Source organism: Vombatus ursinus, unplaced genomic scaffold (genome assembly GCF_900497805.2).
Source record: "Vombatus ursinus unplaced genomic scaffold, bare-nosed wombat genome assembly UNPS02011014.1, whole genome shotgun sequence".
In the NCBI taxonomy this organism is placed as follows: Eukaryota; Metazoa; Chordata; class Mammalia; order Diprotodontia; family Vombatidae; genus Vombatus; species Vombatus ursinus.
This window is the reverse complement of record NW_020950792.1, coordinates 10390339-10399533: the sequence shown is the minus strand read 5'-3', so window position 1 is coordinate 10399533 and position 9195 is coordinate 10390339.

Here is a 9195-nt window from a genome sequence, read left to right as displayed (position 1 = left end):
CTAAGGAATGGAGCTAATCTAATGAGCCAATCCCATATTCTCCCCTGAGATGGAGGTGGTACAATAAACTCCATATTTCTGACTGTATTTTCTGAAGTAAATACATCCCCTTATAAAATCTCCATTGTGTTACACATATTTTCTCCCTCTGGTAAACTTCAAAGGAGGAAATAAATTGGTGGAAAAGATGATGGAATTGAGTAAAGCAAAGGAAACTAGCTTTTCCCTGATCTTGTTACCCATTATTACCTTACCCAAACTCTATCCTGTACCACCTGAAAGGGAGGGGGTGGGCTAATCATTAACATATCACCTATTATGTGTCAGGAATTAAGCACTTTACAAATATCTCATTTGATCCACACAGTAGGCCAGAGCTAGACAAAGTTATTCAGACACAGAACCACAATTCATAAATAAGCCCCTGTAAGGGGAATCACTCACCTCCCTGATTCCAACACTCAACTGGGATGTGGAGGCATCCCCTGCCCTTCTTATCCTGTCTACTCTAAATAAAGTCTTCAGCATTCCTGGTCCACCTAACAATCCCCAAGCCTGAAATATGCAAGATTTTAGATGTATGTTAATATAGAAAGATGTTAAAATGAGGTATATAACCTTCTTAACTGTAATAGAAAAAATAATTGAGATAAATGATAAAATAAGTAAATAAATATTGGGAAATGTACTTGGAAAACATTTAATAAAATTGATAAAATACATTAAAACTCAGATAATATTAATTTGTGGTTTTTCCAAGTCAATATGAAGCTGTAGGATCAGTTTCTATTAGAGTGTTCTATTATGACCACTCTAAAGTTGAAACTTTAGATTTGTTATTACAAGTTCAGGAATAAAACAAAAGCAGGGCAGCAGTAATGATATACAGTCAATGATATACTTCTTCAGAGTACAAAATAAAATTTAAAAGACAAGTATGAAAATAGAGAAGGGAAAATAATGTAAATTTTCATTATATATGTATGAAACTAAAAGACTATCAGTAATACTAGAAGAAAAGATAAAAATATAATACCAGCACAGAATCTAAGTCCTAATATCAAAATATGATCAGTCAAATAAAAATAATAGTAATCAAGAATGCATCCATTTGAAGTGAATATTTAATAATTTAGAATTAATAAATATGGAGGAAAAAATGAAAGCTCAAATATACATTATTTTAAAGAACATTCTTTTGCAATGCAAAAAAGTGACCATCCAGCCTAAATGCCTAAACTAGTTATTTCACAAATTTCTTCTTCTGTTATTTTCTCTGTGACTAAAGTACCTAAAGAGAGAGAACAGACGCCACTGCCTAAGGAGGGCCAGCAGATAGGAACCTCCCCTTCTGTTTTCTCAGTATTAATCACAAGAATCCCTGGCAGGTTTGGTACCATGAGAAGAAGCACATCATCCCCTAATTGCATTCTCAGAATAGTTGATGAGGCCTTTCAGTCCTGAGAAGGGAAGAGGGTAGGCAGGCAAGGATACTGGACTGAATTACAAGGATGTGATCATTAAGTTGAAGAATGTGATTAGTTTAAAATGACCAAGCATAAAAGATGAATGGAGAGTAGTGTAACCAAAAAACTTACCATTCCACTATTTTATACAACTTTCTTTGGAAACCTACTTGATTTATTAGATTTGTTTGTTTTCAATTGGTTAAACAAAGTATTGTTGTTATCTTGTTTATTTTTTTTGGGGGGGTGGCAGGAGGAGAAGAGATTATGAGATAATGGAATGCATATATTGTGTGCTTTGTTCTGAAATAAAACCATGTACCTTTTGTTACCTTGAAAAATGTAAAAATATTAATCATACATGATGCTATAGAAAAGATTTATTTTCAAATTTAAAAGCAAATTTAATAGTGCATTTTCAGTCCATAATGCAAAAAAATATATACCACCATTAACACATGCATAAAAACACAGGAACTCTGAAAAATAATTTGATTCATTTAAATATGAATTCAGGAAAATATTATTTAAAGGGTAATAGTAACAATAATACTATATAATAAAACCTCTGAGATACAGTCAAAACAAGTCTTGGAGTCAAATTTATATATTTAATTACCTACTTTAATAAGAAATAAAAAAAGAAAATGAATTAAGCTTGTGTCTCAATGAACTGAAGCAAAGCAATAATCCAGTTACATTTAAAAGACAGATTCTTTAAGTAAAAGCAGAGAAACAATAGAAAGTGAATGAACAATTTAATTATAAAATAAAAAAGGAGTTTTTCACAAGACCAATAAAATTGTCAAAATATTAGCCAATTTATTGATTAAAAATGATAGAGAATGCAAATAAGAGAAACTGCAGGTGAAAAAGGGAAGGTTTCAAAAAATAAAAACAAATTAAAATATTATTTGGGAATATGAGATGGAAATATTTTAACAAAAGAAAGAAGTTAAACATAATTTATTTACAATGATTTAAATTGTCCAAACTGACAAAACATGAAATGAGTTATTTAAATAGATGATCATTTAAACAAACAAAAAGAAATCATTTAGTTTTCCCAGTCAATTGGCAGCACAATTCTTTAAAACTTTTTGAAAAACAATCTCTGTATTACATCTGTTATTCATAATTATAGAGAAAAAACACAGATGAAATCAAATAGCTTTTTAAGAAACATATAAGGTTTTGACTTTATTTTTTAAAATAAATTTATTTATTTTTAGTTTTCAACATTCACTTCCATAACATTTCTAGTTCCAAATTTTCTCTCCATCTCTCCCTTTCCTGCACATCAAAATGACATGTAAATTGATATAGGCTCAACATAAACATTCATATTAAACCTATTTTCACAATTGTCATGTTGTAAAGAAGAACTAGAGACAATGAGAGAAACCATGAAGATATATATATATATATATATATACAGAGAGAGAGAGAAAGAGAGAGAGAGAGAGAGAGAGAGGGAGAGAGAGAGAGAGAGAGAGAGAGAATGAGCAAATAATATGCTTTGATCTAAATTCAGATACCATAGTTCTTTTTCTGAAGGTGGACAGCATTTTCCATGATGAATCTTTTGGAGTTGTCTTAAATCCTTGCATTGCTAAGAGGAGATAATTCTATCAAACTTAGTCACCACACAATGTAGCTATTATTGTATACAATGTTCTCCTGGTTCTTTATTTTTTTTAATTAATTTGTTTATTTTTAGTTTTCAACATTCACTTCCATAAGATTTTGAATACCAAATTTTCTCCCCATCTCTCCCCTCTTACTACCCCAAGTTATGAATACCTCTCCCCTGATCTGCCCTCCCTTCAATCACCCAGCCTTTCTCTTATCTCCTTCCTCTTCTATTTTCCAGTGGAACAGGATAGATTTTTATACCATATTGACTGTATATCTTATTTCCCAGTTGCATGTAAAACATTTTTTAATATTTGTTTTTAAATCTTTGGATTCCAAATTCTCTCCCTTCCTCTCTGACCACCCACCCTCACTGAGAAGGCAAGCAACTCGATACAGGTTATACATGTGTAGTCATGCAAAACACTTCCATAATAACCATGTTGTGAAAAACTAACTATATTTCTCTTCATCCGATCCCACCCCCTCATTTATTCTATTCTCTCCTTTGACTCTGTCCTTCTTCAAAAGTGTTTACTTCTGATTAACCCCTCCCCCAATCTGCCCTCGCTTCTACCATCCCCTTATTTTATTTTACCCCTATTTTCTTGTAGGGTAAGATAGATTGCCATACCCAGTTGAGTGTATATGTTATTCCCTTCTTAGGACAAATCCAATGAGAGTAAAATTCATTCATTCACTCTCACATATCCACTTATCCCCTCCACTGTAAAAAACAAAACAAAACAAAAACAAAAACAAAAACAAAAAAAACTTTTGCTTGTCTGTTTTATGTAAAATAATTTTCCCATTCTACTTGTCCTTTTCTCTTTTGCCCTATACAATACTCTTTTACTCCTTCATTTAATTTTTTAGATATCATTCCTTCATCTTCAACTCACTCTGTACCTTCTGTGTATATATATTCCCTCCTACTACACCAATACTGAGAAAGGTCTCATGAGTTACAAATATCATCTTTCCATGTAGGAAAGTAAATAGTTCAACCTTAATAAGTCCCTTATGATTTCTCTTTCCTGTTTCCCTTTTCATGCTTCTCTTGAGTCTTGTATTTGAAAGTCAAATTTTCTATTCAGCTTCATTCTTTTTACCAAGAATGCTTGAAAATCTTCTATTTCACTGAATGTCCATTTTTCCACTGAAGGATTATACTCAGTTTTGCTGGGTAGGTGATTCTTGGTTGTAATCCTAATTCCTTTGACCTCCAGAATATCATATTCCAAGCCCTTCAATCCCTTAATGTTGAAGCTGTTAAATCTTGTGTTATCCTGATTGTGTTTCCACACACCTTGAATTGTTACTTTCTGACTGCTTGCAATATATTCTCCTTGACCTGGGAAATCTGGAATTTGATTATAATATTCCTAGGAGTTTTTCTTTGGAGATCTCTTTCAGGAGGTGATAGGTGGATTCTTTCAATTTTTATTTTACCCTCTGGTTCTAGAATATCAGGGCAATTTTTCTTGATAATTTCTTGGAAAATAATATCTAGGCTCTTTTTTGATCATGGCTTTCAGCTAGTCCAATAATCTAATCTCTTCTAGATCTATTTTCCAGATCAGTTGTGTTTCCAATAAGGTATTTCACTTTGTCTTCTATTTTTTCATTCTTTTGGTTTTGTTTCATAATTTCTTGATTTCTCATGAAATCATTAGCTTCCATTTGTTCCATTCTAATTTTAAGGAAATATTTTCTTCAGTGAGCTTTTGAACTTCCCTTTCCATCTGGCCAATTCTGCTTCTTAAGCCATTCTTCTCCTCATTGGCTTTTTGGACCTCTTTTGCCATTTGGGTTAGTTTATTTTGTAAGGTTATTTTATTCAGTATTTTTTGGGGTCTTCTTTAGCAAGCTGTTGACTTGTTTTTAATGATTTTTTTGCATCACTCTCATTTGTCTGCCCAATTTTTCCTCTATTTCTCTTACTTGTGTCTCAAAATCCTTTTTGAGCTCTTCAATGGCCTGGGACTGATTCAAATTTTTCCTAGAGTCTTTGGATGTAGGAGCTTTGACTTTGTTGCTTTCTTCTAGTTGTATGTTTTGATCTTCTTTGTTACCAAAGAAAGAATCCATGGTCTGACTTTTTTTTTCACTGTTTGCTTATGATCTTAGTTAATTATTTGAGTTTTATACTCTTTGTTAAGGTAAGGGTCTGCTTCCAGTGTGGCGAATGTACTGTCCCAAGCTTCAGGGGTTTATGCAGTTGTTTTCAGAGATACTTCTAGGGACCTGTAAATTTTCCCTTCTTCCCAGGTGATATGATCAAAGGTGAAGTGTTTATTCCTTTCCTGGCCTGTGCTTCAGTCTATCAGTGACCACAAGCACTGTTTCCTGCCTTGGAACTGTGAGGAGAATTCCCTTTCCACTGCCACCACAAGCTCCACCATGCCAGCACTTCTCCTTGCCCCAGGATCGCCACCCAGAACTGTGACCCAGATCCAAGCACAGGCAGAGCAAGATAATCCTGCCTCAGAGTCAGCAAAGAGATCCCTGCAATCATTTTCTGATCAGCTGCTCAATCCACCCCCTGTCTGTGGGTTGAGAGCTCCGGAAGCAGCTACCACTCCGAGGCTGGACTGAGCTCCTCCTCCACCCACTTTTCATTTTAACATAATCAACATTATCCATTTTGCATTTCATAATATTCTCTATCTTCTGTTTGCTCATAAATTCTTCTGTTCTCCATAAACCTGAAAGATTAAACAATTTCTTGCTCTCCCAGGTTGCTTATAGCATCAGTCTTTATATCTAAATTATGTACTTATTTTCATGTCATTTGGTATATGGTGTAAGATATTGTTCTATGCTGAATTTTTGCCATACTCTTTTCTAGTTTTTCCAGCCCCAGAAGCTTTTGTCAAATTGTGAGTTCTTATCTCAGAAGCTAGATTTTTTGGCAATATCAAACAGTAGGTTAATATATTCATTGATTATTGTGTCTTTTATACCTAACCTATTCCACTGATCCACAATCTATTTTTCAGCCAATTCCAAGTAATTTTGATGATTGCTAATACAATTTAAGATCTGGTATGAGTAGGCTATTTTCCCTAGCATTTCTTTTCTTTAGTTTCCTTGATATTCTGGGCCTTTTTTCTTCCATATGAATCTTGTTATTTTTTTTCTAGCTCTATACATTTTCTGGTAGTTTGATTGATATGGCATTGAATAAGTAAATTAATTTGTGTAGAATTGTCATTTTTATTATTTTAGCTTGGTCTACCCATGAGCAAGTAATATGTTTTCCAATTTTTTAGATCTGACTTCATTAGTGTGAAAAGTGTTTTATAATTGTGCTTGGATAGTTCCTGGCTTTGTTCTGACAGGTAGACTCCCAAATATTTTATGATGTCTACAGTAACATTTCATGTAATTTCTCTTTCTATCTCTTGCTGTGGACTTTGTTAGTAATATACAGAAATGCCAATGATTTATATGGGTTTATTTTATATCCTGCAACTTTGCTAAAGTTGTTTACTATTTCAAGTAGTTTTTTACTTGATTTTCTAGGATTCTCTAAACATATCATCATATCATCTACAAAGAGTGATAGCTTTCTTTCTTGTTCAGCAATTCTAATTCCTTCAATTTCTTTTTCTTCTCTTATTGCTAAAGCTAATGTTTCTAGTACTATGTTGAATAACAGTCATGATAATGGACATCCTTGTTTCACCCTCAATTTTAATGGAAATCCTTCTAGCTTATCCCCATTACATATAATGCTTGTTCAAGGTTTTAGGTAGATGCTACTTATCACTTAAGGAAGGCTCCATTTATTCCTATGCTCTCTAGTGTTTTAAACAAGAATGTGTATTATATGCTTTCAAAAGCTTTTTCTGTATCTCTTGAGATAATCATATGGTTTCTGTTATCTTTGTTGTTGATATGGTCAATTATGTTGATAGTTCTCCTAATATTGAACCAGCCCTGCATCTCTGATATAAATTCTACCTGGTCATAGATGTTTTGACTTTAAAACAAAACCCTACAATTTCCCTGATGATTTCATATGTAGACATATAAAATAAGTTAAACAGTAGAGTACAGCAAATAAATTAAGATATTTAGTCATCACAAATAGTCAGGGTTTAGATCAGACTTGCAATATTTATTCAGCATCAGAAAAACAATGAAATATTACATATAAACAAGTAACGATATGTATTCATTTGACATCATGCCATTAATTGTAGTAAATGATTTTGATTAATTCAATATTCATCAATAATACAATTTCTAAAAATAATAGACTTAGAAGGATTTGTCTTCCATAGTATATAAAATGTCATCCTTACCTAAAGTGACAATGTGAAACTCCATGGAGAAAGAACATTTCTAGTAAAATTAGACAAAAGAAAAGAAAAGAAAATGCAAAACAAAAGCAACAACCAAGTACAAAGCAATATTCTGACTACATTTATTTGGCATAATATTGAAAATAATAGCACTTTCAATATGTCAGAAAAATATTTTTCATAAATTATCATTGGGGATAAAGACACCAAAGTAACATCTTTACTGAATTCATGATATTCTATCTAGAAGATCCAATTGTCTAAACAGAAAAATCCATGTAGGTAATTAATGAGTTCAACAAATTTACAGGATACAAGATTGAACCATATGTGTGTGTGTGTGTACATATATATATATATATATACGTATGTATGTATATGTATGTATACATGTAATATATATATATATTTCTTTTGCATTCTTCTTTTAGAGAGAATACAGATTAAAATAATAAAATGAAATCATATTTTCAATAATAAAAGTAACTATTCAATATTTAGATGTTAATCAATCTAGGAATACACAAAAATTGTGTAAGGTGAGAAAAATGAAGGAGAATGTATTAATCAGTAATTATACAGTCATTCAATATTCTTGAATGGGGAGGGACTATATTAGCAGCAGATTGGGGAGGGAGAATGTTGGGATCAGGAATTGCTTCATGTAAACTACGGTGCTTGTGGTGAATTTTTAAGGAAATCAGATTAAAAAAGGCAAAGTTGAAGCATGGAATGGGGAGACACACACACACACAGAGAAAGAGAGAAAGAGAGAGAAACATAGACAGAGACAGATAGAGACAGACACAGACAGACAGACACAGACAGAGAGCGCCTGTCAGTGTAAAAGCAAAGAAATAGGAAATATTGGGTTATATATGTTCAACAAAGAATAGGTCATTATGGTTTGATCACAGAATATGAGGAGGGGAACAATATCTAGAAAATTTCAAAAGAGGTGTTTATGTTTCGTTCTAGGGACTATTGGAGGAAACTGCTACTTATTGAGCAGGAAAGTGACATTTTCAGACATATGGAGAGTGTATGTGAAGGGGAATAGAGAATGTGTGGTCAAAAAACATGGAGGGAAGAAATAGAGTCATAGAACAAAAAATAAGTAGAGGAAGGGTTATATAAAACAGGAACATGTGATTCTGGCAGCCACCTTGTTGCTTTCTTCCCTATGCTGTGCATTTACATTGGGCTACTCTTTTAACATCTCCTAGTCATCAGCTTCAAATACATCTTCTTCATTGAACTGTTTACTACTAGATGCTCATCTTGAAATATGATTTGAGTTCTCTGTCGAGGGATGTTTATTGTATGTTCAGAGTTTTTAACCCTAGAGAATATCTTTACTTCTTTACCTCATAAGAGACTCATGCAACTTTATGGAGAAGTTCTTAGGTATTTAGAAGTCTGTCTTTTGAACTATTTTTTCTCCTGCTTCCTTGTTGGGCCTTTCAATCTAATCTCTTACATAAATTGTCATCCAAAAATCAATATTAAGGATTTAAATCTCTGACCTATATGAATTTTCTATTTATGATTCTCCTCTGTTAAGAGCTAGAGTGGTCATCTGATGACAATCATTCATTTTGTTATTGAATCTATAGTCTTTGAAGCTTCCTATCTATGGAGAATCTTTTATAACATGTTCCATTAGTAAAGCCATGGAGGACCTTAGTAATCCCCATTCAATGGCACTTGCAGAGTAAAAATTGAATGTAGGGCTGACACTGTAAGATTACTGTTAAGAGAAGTTATGAGAATTAATATGA